We start from the raw sequence: 19383 nt of genomic DNA, 5'->3' as shown, positions 1-19383 counted from the left end.
ACATAAAGTGCAGAAGTCTCATAACCAAATAGGTCCATTTACGACAATCCCTGCCCTATCCTTTATGCTTTGTTGTATGGATCATATCTACACACATTAGAAACTCCACAAGATGATGTCATAATTTTTGCTTTAAACTGTCCTGCATTTTAAATAAAGTAGGAAGAAAAGAGTCTTTCATATTTACCCAGATATTTACCATTTCTGATCCCTTCATTCATTCATGAAGGTCTAAGATTTTCCCTGATATCATTCCCCTTTAGCCTAAAGAATTTCTTCCAGCATTTCTTGTGGTGCAGATCTGCTGGTGGATGAATTCTCTTAGATGAATTCTTTTATCTGAAAATAACTTTATTTCAACTTCATTCATCCTATTGGATGTAAAATTCTATATTGACAATCTTTTTCTTTCAGCAGTTTAAAGATTTTCCTCCACTGTCATCTGACCTTCACAGTTCCAGGTGAAAAATCAAAGATAACTCAAATTATCGTTCTCCAGTATGTCATGTATTGTTTATCTTCACTATTCAGATTTTATATTTGTTTTCAGCAGTTTGACTATGACGTACCTAGGAGCGGTTGTCTTCAGTTATATCTCATTGTGGTGCCCTGAGAATTTTGAATATATACATTTTTGTCTTTACCAAATTCGGGGATTTTTGCCATTATTTCTTCACATTTTTCTGCCTTGGTTTCTCTCTCCTCTCATTCTCTAACTCCAGTTAATACCATCACCTTAATATTGTTTGATATGTCATTTTTTTTTCAGTCTTTATTCTCGTCTTTTGACTGAGATGTCTCCTGGTATTTCTTTACTTTCACTGACCCTTTCTTCTGACAACTTCAACTTGCTGTTAAAATCAGTCTTTTTTTTTTTAAATAAATTTATTTATTTATTTATTTATTTATTTATTTATTTTTGGCTGCATTGGGTCTTTGTTGCTGTGCGCAGGCTTTCTCTAGTTGCGGCGAGCGGGGGCTACTCTTCATTGTGGTGTGCGGGCTTCTCATTGCGGTAGCTTCTCTTGTTGCCGGGCACAGACTCTAGGCGTGCGGGCTTCAGTAGTTGTGGCATGCAGGCTCAGTAGTTGTGGCTCGCAGGCTCTAGAGCGCAGGCTTAGCTGTGGCGCATGGGCTCAGTTGCTCCGCGGCATATGGGATCTTCCCGGACCAGGGCTGGAACCCATGTCCCCTGCATTGGCAGGTGGATTCTTAACCACTGTGCCACCAGGGAAGTCCCAAAATCAGTCATTTATTTGTTTACTTATTTTCAGTTTTAGAATTTCTATTTTTAAATATAATTTTCTTTTTTCTTAAGATTCTCCATCTATTTATTTGTTATGATTATCTTTTGCATAAAGTTTTTTGTAGATATTTATAATAAATGCTTAAAGGTTTTTTTCTCCCCCCAACATTTGGGTGGTGTAGGTATCTACTGTCATTGTCTGACTTTTCTAATGATGTTGAGCTACATTTTCCTTTTTTGCATGTCTAGGATTTTTAAAATTTGTATAATGGACGTTGGAGATGATACATTGTACAGATTATGGATTCTTTTATCTTCTCCTGAAGAACATTGATTTTTGTATTAGCAAGCAGTCAAATTAATAGCTTGAACTTGACCTGAAGCTTGTGGAGTTCTGGTTCACCCCTTTGTTACGGCGAGTCTGTTTAAGTTTCACCATTATTATTAGGGTGAATTCCTTAGTCCTGCCCCATAGTCTTCTAAGGCATAGCCCCTATGGAATTTCAGTGGGCAGCCTAAAGGCATTTACCAAGCCCCTTTAAATTTGTGGAAATCAAACTACAAATTTTGTCTCCCTTGCAGTACACAGCAGCAGAAATATCTCCCTTTCAGCTGTTGTTTCCCACTAGGCTCCTTGGAGTCTCACCCAGTGGATGTGCAGTAAGGAGTTATCCAAGGATTTGTGGGATTTTTTAAAAAATAAATTTATTTATTTTATTTATTTATTTTTGGCTGTGTTTGGTCTTCGTTGCTGTGTGCAGGCTTTCTCTAGTTGTGGTGAGCGGGGGCTACTCTTTGTTGTGGTACACATGCTTCTCACTGCGGTGGCTTCTCTTGTTGCAGAACATGGGCTCTAGGCACACGGGCTTCAGTAGTTGTGGCACACAGGCTTAGTTGCTCCGTGGCATGTGGGATCTTCCTGGATCAGGGATCAAACCCGTGTCCCCTGCATTGGCTGGTGGATTCTTAATCACTGTGCCACCAGGGGAGTCCCTTGTAGGAATTTTATGTGCAGGTTTAGGGGATCCCCTCTCTGTAGATACCTCCTTTCTGGGGTATTCCCCCCTCAGTTTCCAGCTGCTCCACCCTGAAATTTATCCACTGATGTCTTAAGCCAAGAAGTTCTGTGGCTTTCTGCATGAGGTTTAGCCACACCACACTGTACAGATGGGGGAGGGCCCTAAGGGGAAAGCTTTGGAAAGACAGAGCTCATCCAGTGTGGTTCTCTTCACTCCAGGGTCAAATCGCCAGGTTCTGTTGGCTCTTGATTGCTCCAAATAATTTTTAATTTTTTCTTTTAAATTAACATTTAGGGACTTCCCTGGTGGTGCAGTGGTTAAGAATCCGCCTGCCAATGCAGGGGACATGGGTTTGATCCCTGGTCCAGGAAGATCCCACATGCCGCAGAGCAACCAAGCCCATTGCCACAACTACTGAGCCTGCACTCTAGAGCCCGCGAGCCACAACTACTGAGCCCACGAGCCACAACTACTGAGCTCACGTGCCACAACTACTGAAGCCTGTGCATCTAGAGCCCATGCTGCGCAACAAGAGAAGCCACCGCAGTGAGAAGCCTGCACACCACAACAAAGAGTAGCCCCACTCCCTGGTGGCACAGTGGTTAAGAATCCGCCTGCCAATGCAGGGGACACAGGTTCAATCCCTGGTCCGGGAAGATCCCATATGACGCAGAGCAACTAAGCCCGTGGGCCACAACTAGAGCCCACGCAACTACAGCCCATGCTCCACAACAAGAGAAGCCACCGCAATGAGAAGCCTGCATACCACAACGAAGAGTAGCCCCCTCTCTCTGCAACTAAAGACCGCAAGCAGCAATGAAGACCCAATGCAGCTAAAAAGAAAGGAAGGAAGGAAGGAAGGAAGGAAGGAAGGAAGGAAGGAAGGAAGAATTGGCTATTTTTGTTGTACATTTATATGAATTTTAACACACTAGTAGATTCATCACAATCAACATAGAACAGTTATACCATCCCAAAAAACTAAGCCTTTTAACATCTCATATTAGTATGACCCACATGGAACAATTAATGAACCAATATTGATATATTATTATTAACCAAAGTCCATCCTTTATTCAGATTTCCTTACTTTTTTTTGCTGAGGTCCTTTTTCTGTTCCAGGATTCCGTGCTAGATGCCATTACATCCATCCATCCTAAATACCAAATTACATATTACCAATTAAATATTACATATATATAATATCTCCTTGGGCTTCTCTGCTCACAATAGTTTTAATTTGCATTTCCTTAATATGTTGAACATATTTTCATGTGCTTACTTGTTTTCTGTATAATCCCTCTGGTGAAGTGTTTGTTCAAGTCTTGTACCTTTTTTATTGAGATAGAATTCACATACAATAAAATTCACCATTTAAAAGTGTACAGTTCAATGGTTTTTAGTATGTTCATAAGCTTGTGCAACCATCACCACTATCTAATTCCAGAACATTTTCATCACCCCCCAAAAACATCCCATATCCACCGAGCAGTCACTCCTCATTCTCCTCTCTACCTTCCCCCAGCTCCTAGTAACCACTGATCTTTTTGTCTCTGGATTTGCCTAGCCTGGACATTTCATATAAATGAAATTATACATTCTGTGGCCTTTTGTGTCTGGCTTCTTTCACTTAGCATAATGTTTTCAAGATTCATCCATATTGTAGTATATATCAGTACTTCATTTATTTTTATGGTCAAATAATATTCCATTGTTTGAATATACCATGTTTCGTTTATCCATTCATCAGTTGATGGACATTTGGGTTGTTCCCACTGTTTGAATATTATGAATAATGCTTCTATAAACATTCATGTACCGGTTTTTATTTGAACTTACGTTTTCACTACTCTTGGGTATATACCTAGGAGTGGACTTGCTGGGTCATATGGTAATTCCATGTTTAACTTTTTGAAGAACTATCCAGCTGCTTTCCAAAGCAAATGCACCATTTTACATTCCTATCAGCACTGTTCCAGTTTCTCCACATTCTTCCCAACACTTGTTGTCTTTTTGATTACAGTCATCCTAATAGGTGTAAAGTGGTATCTCATTGTGGTTTTGATTTGCATTTCTCTAATGACTAATGATGGTGAGCATTTTTCATGTGCTTATTGGCCATTTGTATATCTTCTTTGGACAAATGTCTTCAATACCTTTGTGCATTTTTAATTAGGTTGTGTTTTTATTATTAAGTTTTAGAATTCTTTGTATATTATGGATACTAGACCTTTATCAAATATATGGTTTACAAATATTTTCTCCCATTCTGTGGATTGTCTTTTCACTCTTTTGATAGTATCCATTGATACACACAAGTTTTTTGCTTTGATGTAGTTCATCTAATTTTTTCTTTTGTTGCTTGTGTTTTTGGTGTCTTATCTAAGAAACTATTGCCTAATACAAGGTCACAAAGATTTATATCTATGTATTCTTCTAAGAGTTTTTAGTTTTAGCTTTTGCATTTAGGCCTCTTATTCACTTTGTGCTAATTCTTGTTTATGGTATGAGGTAGAGGTCCAACTGCATTCTTTTGCGTGTGGATATCCAGTCATCCTAGCACCATTTGTGAAAGTAGTCTTTTTCCCACTGAATGATCTTAGACTTATTGAAAATCAATTGACCATAGCTGTATGGTTTGATTTCTGGACTCTCAATTCTATTCCATTGACCTATGTCTTATGCTAGTACCACATTGTCTTAAATGTGGTAGATTTATAGTAGGTTTGAAACTGGGAAATGTGAATCCTTCAATTTTATTCTTCTTATATAAGATTGTTTTGGTTATTTAAGGTCCTTTACAATTCCATATGAATATTAGGATCAGCTTTTCTTTTCTTTTTTAAAAGGTAGTTGGGATTTTGATAGGGATTGTGTTGAACTTGTAGATCGGTTTAGGGAGAACTACCATCTTAATATTAAATTTTCCAATCCATGAACATTGGATATCTTTCCAGTTATTTAATTCTTAATTTCTTTCAACAATGTGTTGTGGTTTTCAGTATACAATTCTTGCACTTCCCTGTATAAAATGAATCCTATGTATTATTTTTGATACTATTGTAAATGGAATTGTTTCTTGAATTTCATTCTAAGATTGTTCATTGTTAACGTATAGAAATACAACTGATTTTTGTGTATTGATCTTGTATCCTGCAACTTTGCTGAACTTGTTTATTAGCTCTATTTAGTTTTTTGTGGATATTCTTTAGTATTTTCTAAATATAAGATCATATTACCTTTAAATGGGACAGTTTTACTTTTTCTTTTCCAACCTAGACGCTTTTTATTTATTTTTCTTTCCTAACTGCCCTGGCCTGAACCTCCAGTACTATGTTAAATAGAGTTGGCAAGATCATACATCCTTGTCCTGTTCCTGATCTTAGAGAGATTTTAGTCTTTCATCATTAAGTATGATGTTAGCTGTGGGTTTGGTTTTGTGTGTATGTGTGTGGGGGGGTAAATTATACATAATGTAACATTTACCACTTTAACCATTTTTAAGTGTATAGTTCTGTGTCATTTAGTATATTTACACTGCTGTGCAACAATTATCACCATTCATCTCCAGAACTTTATCACTCCAAACTGAAACAACTAGTAATATCTGTCACAGTCCCCACTTCATTTTATGAGGCTATTGTAACAATATATAAAGCAGACAAAGACCGTACCAAAAAACCAACCAAACAAACAAACAAAACCTTATGGGTCAATCTTTCCTATGAACACAGATGTGAAAAGCTATCTTCTAAAACATTAGCAAACTGAATCAAGAAATGTATTAAAAATTATGACCAAGTTGGGTTTATTCTCAAAATTCAGGCATGGGTTAATATTAGGAAATCTATCAGTATAAATCATTGCATTACTAGATTAAAGAATAAAAGCCATATATTAAATCTTGTTAATTATGTAAAAACATTGAACAAAGTTTAATGTCTGCTTACGATCAAAACCTTTAGCAAATTGGGAATGGAAGAGAACTTACTTAACAAAGGTTATCATGGCAAATATATTTAATGGTAAAATGTTAGAGCTTCTGTTATAGGTTGAATTGTGTCCCACAAAAATTCATATGATGAAGTCCTAACCAGTATTTCAGAATGTGACCTTATTTAAAGAGGGTCATTGCAGATGTAATTAGTTAAATTAATAATAGGTCATCAGTGCTCGCTTCGGCAGCACATGTACTAAAATTGGAACAATACAGAGAAGATTAGCATGGCCCCTGCGCAAGGATGACACGCAAATTCGTGAAGCGTTCCAAATTTTAAAAATAATAATAATAATAATAAATAGGTCATCAGGGTGAGTCCTAATCCAATATAACTGGTGTCCTTATTAAAAGAGGAAATTTGGACACAGAGGCAGATACAGACACAGAAAGAATGCTCTCTGAACATGAAGGCAGAGACTAAGGTGATGTGTCTACAATGCTAGGAACACCAAGATTGCCAGTAAACCACCAGAAGCTAGGGAAGAGGCATGGGACAGATTTCCCCTCACAGTTTCAGAAGGAACCAACCCTGCTGATACCTTGGTCTCAGACTTCCAGCCTCCAAAACTGTGTGGCAATAAATTTCTATTGTTTAAGCCACCCAGTTTGTGGTACTTTGTTATAGCAGCCTTCAGAAATTAATACAGCTGGCTTTCAAAATTAGAACAAGACAAAGACGTCTGCTATTACTGTTTCTATTCAACATTGTACTGAAGGTATTATCTAGTATAGGGGAAGAAAAAATTCTCTACCCTTTTAGGGTCCCTGGCTGGGCCTAAGAATTAAACGGACATAGGACAGATTAACAGGAGAAAAGTGTGCACATTTTATTAAATCTTTACATGTACATGGGAGCCTTCACAAGAGAATGAAAACCCAAAGAAGTGACCAGAGCAGGAAGCTTTTACACCTTTTAGACAAAGAAACAATAAATTTGTGAAAAATTGATAAGACAAAGGGGTTTGAGCTCAGGATAGTAAATGGTGAAGAAGTCTGATATAATAGTAAATACATAAATTGATCTCTGCCCCTGGTTCCTGGCACAGAACTCCTAAAACCCTTGTAATTTCCTATGTGATAAGAGCACTAGGAGCATCTTTTGTTCTAATACTTGGTCTTTGGCTCCAGTTCCTAAATGTCTTGGGATTTCTTGGGTGCTGGCAGTGTCTTTTGTTCTGAGGTGACTCTGGGTGGGCTCCTGGATGGAGGCTGGTTACCAGAAAGATCAAGCCATGATTAGAAGCTTGAAAGTTTCAGCCTCACTTCCCATTCTCCAGAGGGGGGAGAGGGGCTGGAAATGGAGTTAGTGATACATCATACTTACATGATGAAGCCTCCCTAAAAATCCTCAAAGTATACAGTTCAGAGAGCTTACAGGTTGGTGAACACATGGAGGTGCTGAGAGAGTGGCATGCCCAGAGATGGCATGGAAGCTCCGAACCCCTTCCCATATACCTTGCCCTATGCATCTTTTTCATCTGGATGTTCATCTGTATCTTTTATCATATCCTTTTATAACAAACGGTGTTGAAACAAATAGACTGACAGATATTTCCCAGGCAAAGATGGGTTTATTTAGTATCCGCAGAGAACTTCAATTCAAGGTCTGCAATCCTGGGAGAGCCACATGAACGTTCTCAAAAGGCAAGGGAAGGAGGATGCTTTTATTGGGAGGGAGAAAAAGGAAGTTGGGAAGGCTATAGTAAACAGAGTCCATGGCTTTTCACTGGCTGAGTCCTTGCCAGGAAAGAAGAGCCAGCTTTCTTCCTGTTGGGCTCAGCTACCATTACAGGGCATGAGAGCTCCCCCTTCTGTTTATTAATTTTTTACAGTAGTAAGTAAACTGTCTTCCTGAGTTTTATGAGCCATTCTAAAAACTAAATGAACCCAAGGTGGAGACAGGGGAGATCGTGGGAGGCTCCAATTTATAGCCAAGTCAGACAGAAGTTGTAGGTAACCTGGGGACCTAGTACTTGAGGTTGGCATCTAACATGGGGGCAGTCTTGTGGGACTAAGCCCTTAACCTGTGGGATCTGAAGCTATCTCCAGTTAGATAGTGTCAGAATTGAGTTAATTTGTAGGATACCCAGCTGGTTTCAAAGAATTGCTTGTTGTGGGCAAAATCCCACACAGTCTGTTGTCAGAAGTTTTGTGACTGTGGTACTAGTGTGAGAGTAAAGGAGAATCACACAGGAGGAAAAGCAAATTTTTCCATTCAAGATGTAACTAGGAAGATAAGGGTTAGTTTAATAAGGTTTGTTTGTATAGATTTCTCAGCCCCAGATTCCCCATCTCTGATGACAAGAATGTCTTTCTTCCTTCTGGTACAGGGTAAGTACTTTTCACATGGGAGTTTTAGCTCCTGCTTTCAGAAAGAAAAGGAGGGTCAGAGTGTCCTTCTTACACCTACTATTTCTTCTTGCCTTTAATTCAAAATCATCAATATACTAACTAAAGTGGCATGTTTTGAGGTGACATAGTCTGGTTTCCTTCACTAGTACAGTAGGAGAAGAAAAAGAAGTAGAAGGCAAAACAAATAAAAGGCATGGTCCAACCTCCCTTGGAGGTTACAGTCTGGGACTGTATCAGCACTTCATGGAGAAAAGGGAAGGAAACAAAGTGAAAGATGTGTCTTGACTACTGCTCCATTCACCAAGGTTGCCTTCAAGAGAGTGGTTTCTCGGGTTTATAAGAATGGTCTTTCTCTGTAGATATTTTCTTTTAGATACTGAAACCTAGTATATTCCTCAGTCTAGGAAATGTTTCAATGAATTTTTAGCCTACAGCTACTGTTGTTGTTATTATTTCACCCAGATATATTGAATTCTATGTGTCAGACATTATATAAACTTAATGTTTAAAACAACCCTGAAGGGGCTTCCTTGGTGGCACAGTGGTTAAGAATAGCCTGCCAATGCAGGGAACACAGGTTCGAGCCCTGGTCCGAGAAGATCCCATATGCTGCGGGGCAACTAAGCCCGTTCGCCACAACTATTGAGCCTGCGCTCTAGAGCCCGTGCTCTGCAACAAGAAAAGCCACCGCCAATGAGAAGCCCGCGCACCGCAATGAAGAGTAGCTCCCACTCACCACAACTAGAGAAAGCCTGCGCGCAGCAACGAGGACCCAACGTAGCCCAAGAAAAAAAAAAAAAACCTGAAAAGTAGATTGCAAGAGACCTCATATACTGTGGAAAGAATTTGATCCATCCTGTAGTCCCCTGAGGAGCTACTGAAGGTTTCTAAGCCATAGGAATTTTGTAATTAGGTAAGTTTTAGAGAATAACTAGTGGTCAGTGTGAAGGATAACGGAGACAGGGTAAGCAGGTTTTTTGGGGTGGCTGGGTGAGAGCACAAGAATAATTAAGAGATGAATGTGAACTAAGGTGGTAGCAGGCAGAATAAAAAGTTGGGGACATAGGGCTTCCCTGGTGGCGCAGTGGTTAAGAGTCCGCCTGCCGATGCAGGGGACACGGGTTCGTGCCCAAGTCCGGGAAGATCCCACATGCCGCGGAGCGGCTGGGCCCGTGAGCCATGGCCGCTGAGCCTGCACGTCCGGAGCCTGTGCTCCACAACGGGAGAGGCCACAACAGTGAGAGGCCTGCGTACTGCAAAAAAAAAAAAAAAAAAAAAAAAAGCTGGGGACATAAAAAGAGATCGAGGTAACTGATACTTGAGAATCCTTTTAATTGGGTTGTCCCCAGGCATCCTTTCAAATCTCCTTTCCTAACTGAAGTAGGTTGAGAGTTAAGGTTTCTTCCACCCTAGTTCTTTATTTGTGTTCACTTTATACTCTTTCAAAATGCTCTAACAATTTATTTGATGCTCTCAAAACAAGTACAGGTAAGCATTATAGACAGAATGATTTTAAGTGGTCTTTTTCAAGGTTCAAAAGGCACAATCAAGACCAGACTCCTGATGTTCTGACAGTTGGACCCCAGGAGTAAATACGGAGGACCTACAGTTTGTTTGGCTGATAGGCTATTGAGAGAATGTTTTATTACAGATAAAGCTCCTTCTCTCATCTTTATTCAGGGTCATCCTGAGGGAATACATTTAGAGGTCTTCACATCAGGAAAATCATCACCAATGTCTTTCTTGTCTATCTTGTCTATCACCTATCTTCCCCAGTGGCCAGGTGGGACTTCTCTCATAGTGTCCAGACAAGATGGTGGTGTTTCACCAACTGACCCTTCCCACAGCCTAGGAAAAGCATAGTGGACCTGTTTATCCCTTGCTCTTGATTATGTTACTCTCCCCACCCCACAGCTGGTTCCTGCCTGCAGTGGAATGCTAAATTGGTTGGTTGCCCAACCAACAAACAGGCTGTAACAAATAAGAACCACTATTCCTCTAAGATAGTGTTTTATCACAGACTATTGCCATAAATTGGTTTCTTCAAAAGATAATGAGTTTCTATCTGTATGTAACCATAAATGAAACATTCAATGTTTCAAACATACAATGAAGACACATATAGGTGAGAAACGACCAAACTGAAGTTTGGAAAGTAAGCAATAAAGCCATATGTGAGCCTGAAATGGAGAAGCCTATGAAAATCTCAAAAAGACAAACCTAGGATCAATAAAGGAGCTTATAGTACACGTACACAATTTATTTTCTCCTAAGTGGTAGTTTAAGCAGAAAATTTTGCTTTTAATTCTGATACTTATACAATTCACAAATTCACCTTTATTTTTAAAACTTTTGGTGAACCAAAGTTTTAAATTTTGTATCTCAGAGTGAACAGAGAATTTGTTCATTTCATAACCACAGTAACAAATGAGGTGAAACATTGAAAACAAATTAAGAAAACAATCTGCCTCCTACTGCTATGTACACTCCAGGTTAGTGAAGAAATGGATAATGACTAACAAACTGTTGGCTAAAGTCACAGAAATGACTTTCCAGATGTTTTTGCTCAGTCAAGGGAGTTATAACACAGGAGGGAATGATCCATATCTAATTCCAAGCAGAAACTGGAAAAACATAGTATCTTAACTCTTTCTTTGTTTCAGTTATGTAGTGTCATAAGAACAGAATAGCTCTTCCTAGGAACAGGTTGTTCTGTTTGAGAAAACATATACCCATCCATGTAATTATCATTGCTGATGGGCTTCATTTCTTTGAGTAGATCTAGGTTTCCATCTGGTGCTATTTTCCTCCTGCCTGAATGGCTTCCTTTAATATTTCTTGTAGGGAGGGTCTGCTGCTGCTGAATTCTTTTAGCTTTAATAGGTCTGAGAAAGTCTTTACTTCACTTTTGCTTTTGAAAGAGGGTATAGAATTGGTGTACCTTTTGTTTTGAAAGAAGGTATAGAATTGGTAAAGAATTCTAGCTTGACAGTTTTTTCTTTCAGTATTTAAGACTAGAAGTCTGAGATCAGGGTGCCAACACAGTGGAGGCCTGCTGAGGGCTCTCTTTCTGGCTTTTAGACGACTGTCGTCTTGCTATTTCATAACATTAGCGGGGTGGGGGGAGAACTCTTTGGTTTCTCTTCTTATAAGGGCACTAATCCCATCATGAGGGCCCCACTTTCATGATCTCATCTAAACCTAATTATCTCCCAATGACCCCACCTCCAAATACCATCATATTGAGGGTTACGGCTTCATATATAAATCGGGGGGGGGGGGCACAATTCAGTCCATAGCATTATACCTATCCAGGAGTATTCCTTCTTATAATTGTCACAATGATAGTAATAAACATAAGAGTTTTTTATGTACCAGCACTGTGTCACATGCTTATATGGATAGTTTCACATAGTTCTTATTACATAGATGAGGGAAATGAGTCTAGTTCATTAACTAGACTAAGGTTATAGATGTTGTTGTACAGCTAGGATTTGAGCTCAGGCAGTCTGGCTTGAAGTCCTGAACGCCTAATTCCCTCCCTATACTGACTCAACCAGAGGAAAAATCATTTTGAAATCTGATGAATTCAGGAATTTGTTTTAGTTGTCAGATTTTTATGGACTCAGAAAAGAAGGGCTCCAAACATTTAAGTGGTTCTTTTGATAACTACTCATAAGAAAATAAACCAGACAGACCAAAAAAAAAAAAAGTTGACATAAAAAGAGTTAAAAGCAAAGAAAAACTTTGGAGAGTGTACAAATAACAGTTTGAAAAGGTTAACTCCTTGAGTGCTATTCATATGAGGTGTGCCTTGTTGAAAGCACCAGAAGTGATAACCTATCTAATTGGCTAACAAGGAAAAAATGAGTGAAGACCTATCATTCCTTGGCTCCAATAGGGTCTAGGAAACTAGTACTGTCAAATACTGCTGGTAAATATATATTTGCATTCTTTCTGGAGAGAAAATTTGAAAATATGGATTTAAAACTTCAAATAATGTATTCTCCTGAACAAATAATTTAAATATGGGCACTTGGCTTAGAGAAGTCAAGACATACACAAAATTTTATGTATACAGATAGTCATCACTTCAAAAATATTTATATATATTCTGGTTATTAAAAACACACTAATTGTTAAAAATTCAGAAAATACAGAGATGTCTAAAGAAATAAAAACATATAATTTTGGATATTACCTCTCAGATTTTACCATTGTTAATGGTAACAATGAAACATTATTCACTAAATAAATTTGATGGCTCCATAGAAAATACCCTGCCTTCTTCCATTCAGAATGTCAGCATTCCTGTTCCATCATCTTGGCCCAATGACACATCTCACCGAAGTACAGAGAGCTCATAGCTAGCTCATTCTTAAATATGCACAGTCAAGATTCCCCCAGACAGCTGAAGAAGCTTCCAATATAAAGACTGAAAACAGCAATTCAGGGAACAGGAGAGAACATGCATGCATATGCGCACACACATGCACATAGACACACACGGAGTGAGAAAACTGCACCCTTAAAACAGTAACAGGATGTTATGCAAGAGTAACAGAGGACAAAACCTCCTGAAAGTTAAAATTAGTGCTGAAATTAAATCAATAGAATGGGAGAAGATATTTGCAAATGATATATCTGATAAGGGGTTAATATCCAAAATATACAAAGAACTCATACACATCAAATCAAAAAATCAAAAAAACCTGATTAAAAAGTGGGCAGAGGACCTGAATAGACATTTTTCCAAAGACGACATACAGATGTCCAACAGACACAAGAAAAGATGCTCAACATCGCGAATCTCCATGGAAATGCAAATCAAGACCACAGTGAGATACCACCTCACGCCTGCTAGAATGGCTGTTATCAAAAAGACAAGAGACAAGTGTTGGCGAGGATGTGGAGAAAAGGGAACCCTCATGCACTGTTGGTGGGAATGTAAATTAGTGCAGCCACTATGGAGAACAGTATGGAGGTTCCTCAAAAAAACTAAAAATAGAACTACCATATGATCTAGCGGGGTATTTATCTGAAGAAAAAGAAAACACTAATTAGAAAAGATATATGTTCCCCAACGTTCACTGCAGCATTATTACTCTCCAGGTGAGGTGAGGCAGGAGCAGGCACTTGCCGAGAATTGTACATCCCTTTCTTTAACATCACGCATTTAAGTGATTCACCCAAGAATGCTCTTCCAGTGTACTGGCAGCACCTGCTGTCAAAGTGGGTCTCCTTTCTCTTGTCTCCCTAACGCCCTTATGTTCACACAGGTGTCGAATTGATTTAAAAACCATCACACACCAAGCATCCAGGAGTTGTCCTCTGTATTCGTCACATGGGAAACCTGTTATCACCTCCTCTTCTCGTCAAGGTGTCGCTCTTGCTCTCAGATTCAGCTTGGCATTGAGAGAAATCAGAGTCCAAACACTGACTAAAGTGTACAGATGACGAATGATGGGAGTTTCCACGAAGCTCACGCAGGTAAGACAGTAGAGATAACAACACTCTGCTTTTCTGTTTTGCTATCTGTAAAGCAAGACTTTCGACCTTGATGCTAAGGTTTCTTTCACGACTCCGAAATTCTAGGAGTTACAGAGGAGGAAGAAAGGGAGGTGTACTAAGAAAGAAATGGAAAATTTTATTCCAGTCAACTTGAAGATTATAACCTGAGAGTCTTTGAGAAATCTCTGAGGACTCGTCCACCTGTTAGAGGTCAAAGCACAGTTATATAAGTTTTTGAGACAAAGGGGGTTATACATCAAATGATGTATAATTTACAGTTTACACAATCCAGATGTACACATATAAAGTGAGCAGTGGGTCATGGGTCATTGTGACCCCTTGCAAGATTAAGGAGGAATGTTATCTCCTAAGGAGGTCTGGTTAATGTAGATGCATAACACACACTAAAGGGAAGAGAGGATGCCCAAATGGGCAAAGAAAAATTTTATGTTTAAATTATTCTCATCTTGCCGTAATATATGGATTTTATTTCATCATTACAAAGTTCTTTCCCAGGACACCTGAAATATATAAAGAAGGAACATAATCTTTACCATTGGAAAATCCATGACTCCACGCAAATTTCCTTGTGACTCCTTAGAATACAATTCCAGCTATATGCTAAACTGTTTTTGCCAAAGTAAACTGTGAAATCATAAACATGATGTGAGGGGCTGCCTGTACATTTAGACCTCGGTGTCATTAATCAGTATATGTAATCTTAACAAGGTTATGCAGAAGAGGATGTGGAGAAAAGGGAACCCTCATGCGCTGTTGGTGGGAATGTAAATTAGTGCAGCCACTATGGAGAACAGTATGGAGGTTCCTCAAAAAACTAAAAATAGAACTACCATATGATCTAGCAGGGTATTTATCTGAAGAAAAAGAAAACACTAATTAGAAAAGATATATGTTCCCCAATGTTCACTGCAGCATTATTACTGTCCAGGTGAGGTGAGGCAGGTTTTTTTAAAAAAACAAAAAACAGGGCTTCCCTGGTGGCACAGTGGTTAAGAATCCACCTGCCAACGCAGGGTACACGGGTTCGAGCCCTGGTCCTGGAAGATCCCACATGCCGTGAAACAACTAAGCCCGTGTGCCACAACTACTGAGCCTGTGCTCTAGAGCCCGCATGCCACAACTACTGAAACCTGCGCACCTAGAGCCTGTGCTCTGCAACAAGAGAAGCCACTGCAATGAGAAGCCTGCACGCAAGGAAGAGTAGCCCCCCACTCACCGCAACTAGAGAAAGCCCGCGCGCAGCAACGAAGACCCAGCGCAGCCAAAAATAAATAAATAATTTTTTTAAAAAAGTAATATAGTAAAAAAAAACAAACCCAAAACTAAACACATAGTTCAGCCTGAAAGCAGAAGGCTTCAAGTATAGAGAGAGTTGGTTCTCTCTCTCTCCCTCTCTATCCTGATTGCTTCCAATATATATATATATCCCGACTGCTTCTATTTTATATAAATGTAAATAAATATTTATTAAAACATGTGGGGGCTTCCCTGGTGGCGCAGTGGTTGAGAGTCCGCCTGCCGATGCAGGGGACACGGGGTCGTGCCCCGATCTGGGAAGATCCCACATGCCGCGGAGCGGCTGCGCCCGTGAGCCATGGCCGCTGAGCCTGCGCGTCCGGAGCCTGTTGCTCCGCAACGGGAGAGGCCACAACAGGGAGAGGCCCGCGTACAGCAAAAAAAAAAAAAAAAAAAAAAAAGTGTGTATGTGTGTACGTATATATAATGTATGTGTTACCAAACCAAACTTGGATCTGCTGGCCGGAACGCAGTAAAGCCGATCTATCACACCAGATTGCAATGAAGGAAAAATGCAGCATTTATTACAGGGCACCAAGCAAGGTATCCAGGTAGCTAATGCTCAAAAGACCCAAACTCTCCGATGGCTTTCAGGGAAAGGTTTTTAAAGACAGGGTGAGGGAGGGGGGTTGCGGGGTGCGTGATCAATTGTGGACATTCTTCTGATTGGTTGATGGTGAGGTAATTGGGAGTCAACATCATCAACCTTCTGGTTCCAACCGGTCTGGGGTCTATGTGCTTGCGTTCAGCATACAGTTAACTTCTTCCACCTGGTGGGGGTTTCAGTATTTGCAAAACAACTCAAAGGATTTGGCTCAGAATATTATCTATAGACCTTGAGGAAGAACTAAAGGTCCTTGACTTGGTTTAATGGCTAAACTATTATTATTATGTCTTGCTTGACTGTTTTCTTTTGTTTCTGCATTTTCTCACTTCTCTGATTAAATTTATTTTTTGGAACTTGGGGAAGGTGTAGGAGGCTAAAGTTTTTCTACAAACAAGAGGCAGCTGGAATAATGGGGGGGGTGCTGTCTGTCCCCCCTTATGGGGGAAAGCCCCATAAGGTCCTGCTCAGAGAGAATATTCAGGTGCCCTAAATAAAGAGGCTACAACAATGAGAATTGAAGCCCTGTGATCCACAAAGTAACTGAACCAAATATATGCCTTAGGGATTGTGTTTTAACACCTGAGGCACAGGCTTGTGCCAGTGGGAAAGCTGAGACTGAGGGAGGTGCCAGGAATGGGTAGCCCCTTCCATGAACTAAAACAATAAAAGCTCCAGAAAAGGCAGATTTAACAAATAAAAATACAAGACACCCAGTGAGATTTGAACTTCAGATAACAAATATTCAAAACATACATACTAAGTAATTATTGTTTATCTGAAATTCAAATGTAACTGAGCATCCTGTATTGTATCTGGTAACCCTACCTCAGAATGAAGTGAGGGGCAAGTCACACATACATTTTAGGGGGTGGTAGTTCCAGGCAGAGAGAATAGCAAGTACAAAGTCACTGAGGTAGGAACACAGTTGGCATATTTGAGGAATAAGAAAGCTAGAATGGCTGAAGTGGTGAGAGCAAAGGGGACAGTAGTAGGAGATGAGTTGGAGAAGCAGACTGGGGCAGAGATCTCATTGGGCCTTGAAGCCCATGGTAGGGACACAGGATTTTATTTTAAAGTGTGATGAATAGTCACTGGGCAGTTTGGGACAGGAGAGTGACTGGTGATTCAATAGGATTTTTCTGGTTTCCGTGTGGTAGAGAGAGATGAGGGTAGAAACAGAGAGTCCAGTTAGGATGCTCAGCCAGCAATCCAGGCAAAGATGTTGGTAGCTAGGACTAGGTTAGTAATTATATTGGGGGAAAAAGTGATCAGATTCAGTATATATATTTTAAAGTAGAACTCATTTGCTGATAGGTTTGATGTAGAATGTGTCTGAAAAAGAAGCATCAAAGATGACTCCAAAGTTTCTGGCCTGAGTGACTGGGTGAATGCTGGTATCATAAGACGACGAATACTATGGGAAGAGCAGGTTTGAGAGTGGTGAAAGTCAAGAGTTTAATTTTAGACCTGATAAGCTTGAGATATGTATTAAACATCAATCAGAGGGACTTCCCTGGTGGTGCAGTGGTTAAGACTCCACACTCCCCAATGCAGGGGGCCCAGGTTCAATCCCTGGTCAGGGAACTAGATCCCACATGCATGCCGCAACTAAGAGTTCGCATGCCACAACTAAGGAGTCCATGTGCTGCAACTAAGGAGCCCTCGAGCCGCAACTAAGAAGCCTGCCTGCTTCAACTAAGGAGCCCGCCTGCCGCAACTAAGGAGCCCACGAGCCGCAACTAAGACTAAATAAATATTTTTTTAAAAAAACCATCAATTGGAAGGGTGAGGTTAATGTCTGGATGTATGAGTGTAGAGTTCTAGGGAACTGCCAAGACGAAAGAGTTAATTTGAGGTGCACTAAAATAGAGACGATTAAAGTCATTACATGGGAGGAAACCAACTGGAATGTCAGTGTAGAAAGGAAAAAGGACTGTACCCTGGGGTATTCTAAGATTAAGGGTTGGGAGGAAAAGGAGGAGGAGAATTAAGCAAAGGAAACTGAGAAAGGGCAGCCAGCAAGGTAGGAGAAAAACGAGGAGAGTGTGGTGCCCTGGGAACAACTGAAGAGAATGTCAGGAAGTGGGAGAGAGATTAGCTGTTTCAAATGCTGCTGGGAAAAGGAATAAGATGAAGACCATGAATTGTCTGTGACACTTTTCAATGTCAAGATTAAGAGATTATGGGAGCCGGACTTCCCTGGTGGCACAGTGGTTAAGAATCTGCCTGTCAATGCAGGGGACACGTGTTCAAGCCCTGGTCTGGGAAGATCCCATACGCCGTGGAGCAACTAAGCTCGTGCACCACAACTACTGAGCCCGTGTGCTACAACTACTGAAGTCCGTGCGCCTAGAGCCTGTGCTCCGCAACAAGAGAAGCCACCGCAATAAGAAACCCGTGCACCGCAATGAAGAGTAGCCCCGCTCGCTGCAACTAGAGAAAGCCCGTGCGCAGCAACGAAGACCCAATGCAGCCAAAAATAAATAAATAATTAAAAAACAACAAAAAAAAGAGATTATGGGAGGCATAACAAGAATGGTTTGCTATGGTGGGGATGAAAATCAGATGGGAGGGGGTTAAAGACAATAGAAGATGAGAAAATAAAGACAATGAACTATAATTTCAAGGAGTTATTGCTGTAAATGAAAGCAGAGAAATGGAGTAGGGGCTGCAATAGGATATTGGGTCAAGGAGGGATATCTTTGTAAATGACAGCAGTTATTATAATCTATCTGTAAACTAACAGGAATCATCCAGTAGAAAGGGAAAAGTGGACAATTCAGAGAAGAGAGGAATAATGGCAGGATCACAGTCTCCTTGAGTGGTTGAGAGGAGACGGAATCTAGTTCGCAGATGGAGGGACTGGGTGTAAATAAGAGCCCAGACAGATCCATACTAACGGGAGAGATTATATGGGACAGATTTGGGAAGGTAGGCAAATGGGGGCAGAGGGAGGACTGAGAGTGTGGAGTTATCTCCTGATTGCTTCTATATTATCAATAAGAAATCAAGGAGGTGGGGAGAGTTCTGAAGAGACAGGGGAAAGTATGAAATGTTCTCCTGGAAAATTGATATGAGCATAATGAGAGTAACTGATAAAATGAAAGTAATTGATAGAAAAAATATTGCAGTATCTTCAGGAGAAATCACATCTTTATAGTATTGAATCCTCATGTTCAAGGCCTTGAGGCACCTTTCCATCATTTAAGCCTTCCTTTTTGTTTTTCAGGACTTTCAACAAGTTTTCTTCATATAACTCTCTGTCCTTTCAAATTCAGCAACAATGTCTGGGTGATGGCTTTTCAAAGCTAAGTGATATGGAGGGTACAGA

General features: G+C 40.1%; 1 protein-coding gene and 1 non-coding gene across 2 annotated transcripts in view; one reads left to right on the top strand and one right to left on the bottom strand.

Moving 5' to 3' along the window:
• Positions 1 to 19383, bottom strand: part of AP3B2 (adaptor related protein complex 3 subunit beta 2) — a 63132-nt gene that overhangs the window by 37802 nt on the left and 5947 nt on the right. The window contains exons 5-6 of the mRNA XM_027089164.1: positions 3548 to 3596; positions 3356 to 3421 (exon numbers count right to left, since the gene is read on the bottom strand). The gene's annotated coding sequence lies outside the window, so the exon portion shown is untranslated. The remainder of the gene's footprint in view (positions 1 to 3355; positions 3422 to 3547; positions 3597 to 19383) is intronic.
• LOC113610906 (U6 spliceosomal RNA) lies at positions 6435 to 6541 on the top strand. The gene has a single exon (XR_003429288.1). It is a non-coding gene; the product is annotated as a U6 spliceosomal RNA (small nuclear RNA).

Source organism: Aethalodelphis obliquidens, unplaced genomic scaffold (genome assembly GCF_003676395.1).
Source record: "Aethalodelphis obliquidens isolate GAN/ISIS:26980383/991018 unplaced genomic scaffold, ASM367639v1 scaffold65, whole genome shotgun sequence".
In the NCBI taxonomy this organism is placed as follows: domain Eukaryota; kingdom Metazoa; phylum Chordata; class Mammalia; order Artiodactyla; family Delphinidae; genus Aethalodelphis; species Aethalodelphis obliquidens.
This window is presented reverse-complemented; position numbering and strand designations above follow the sequence as displayed.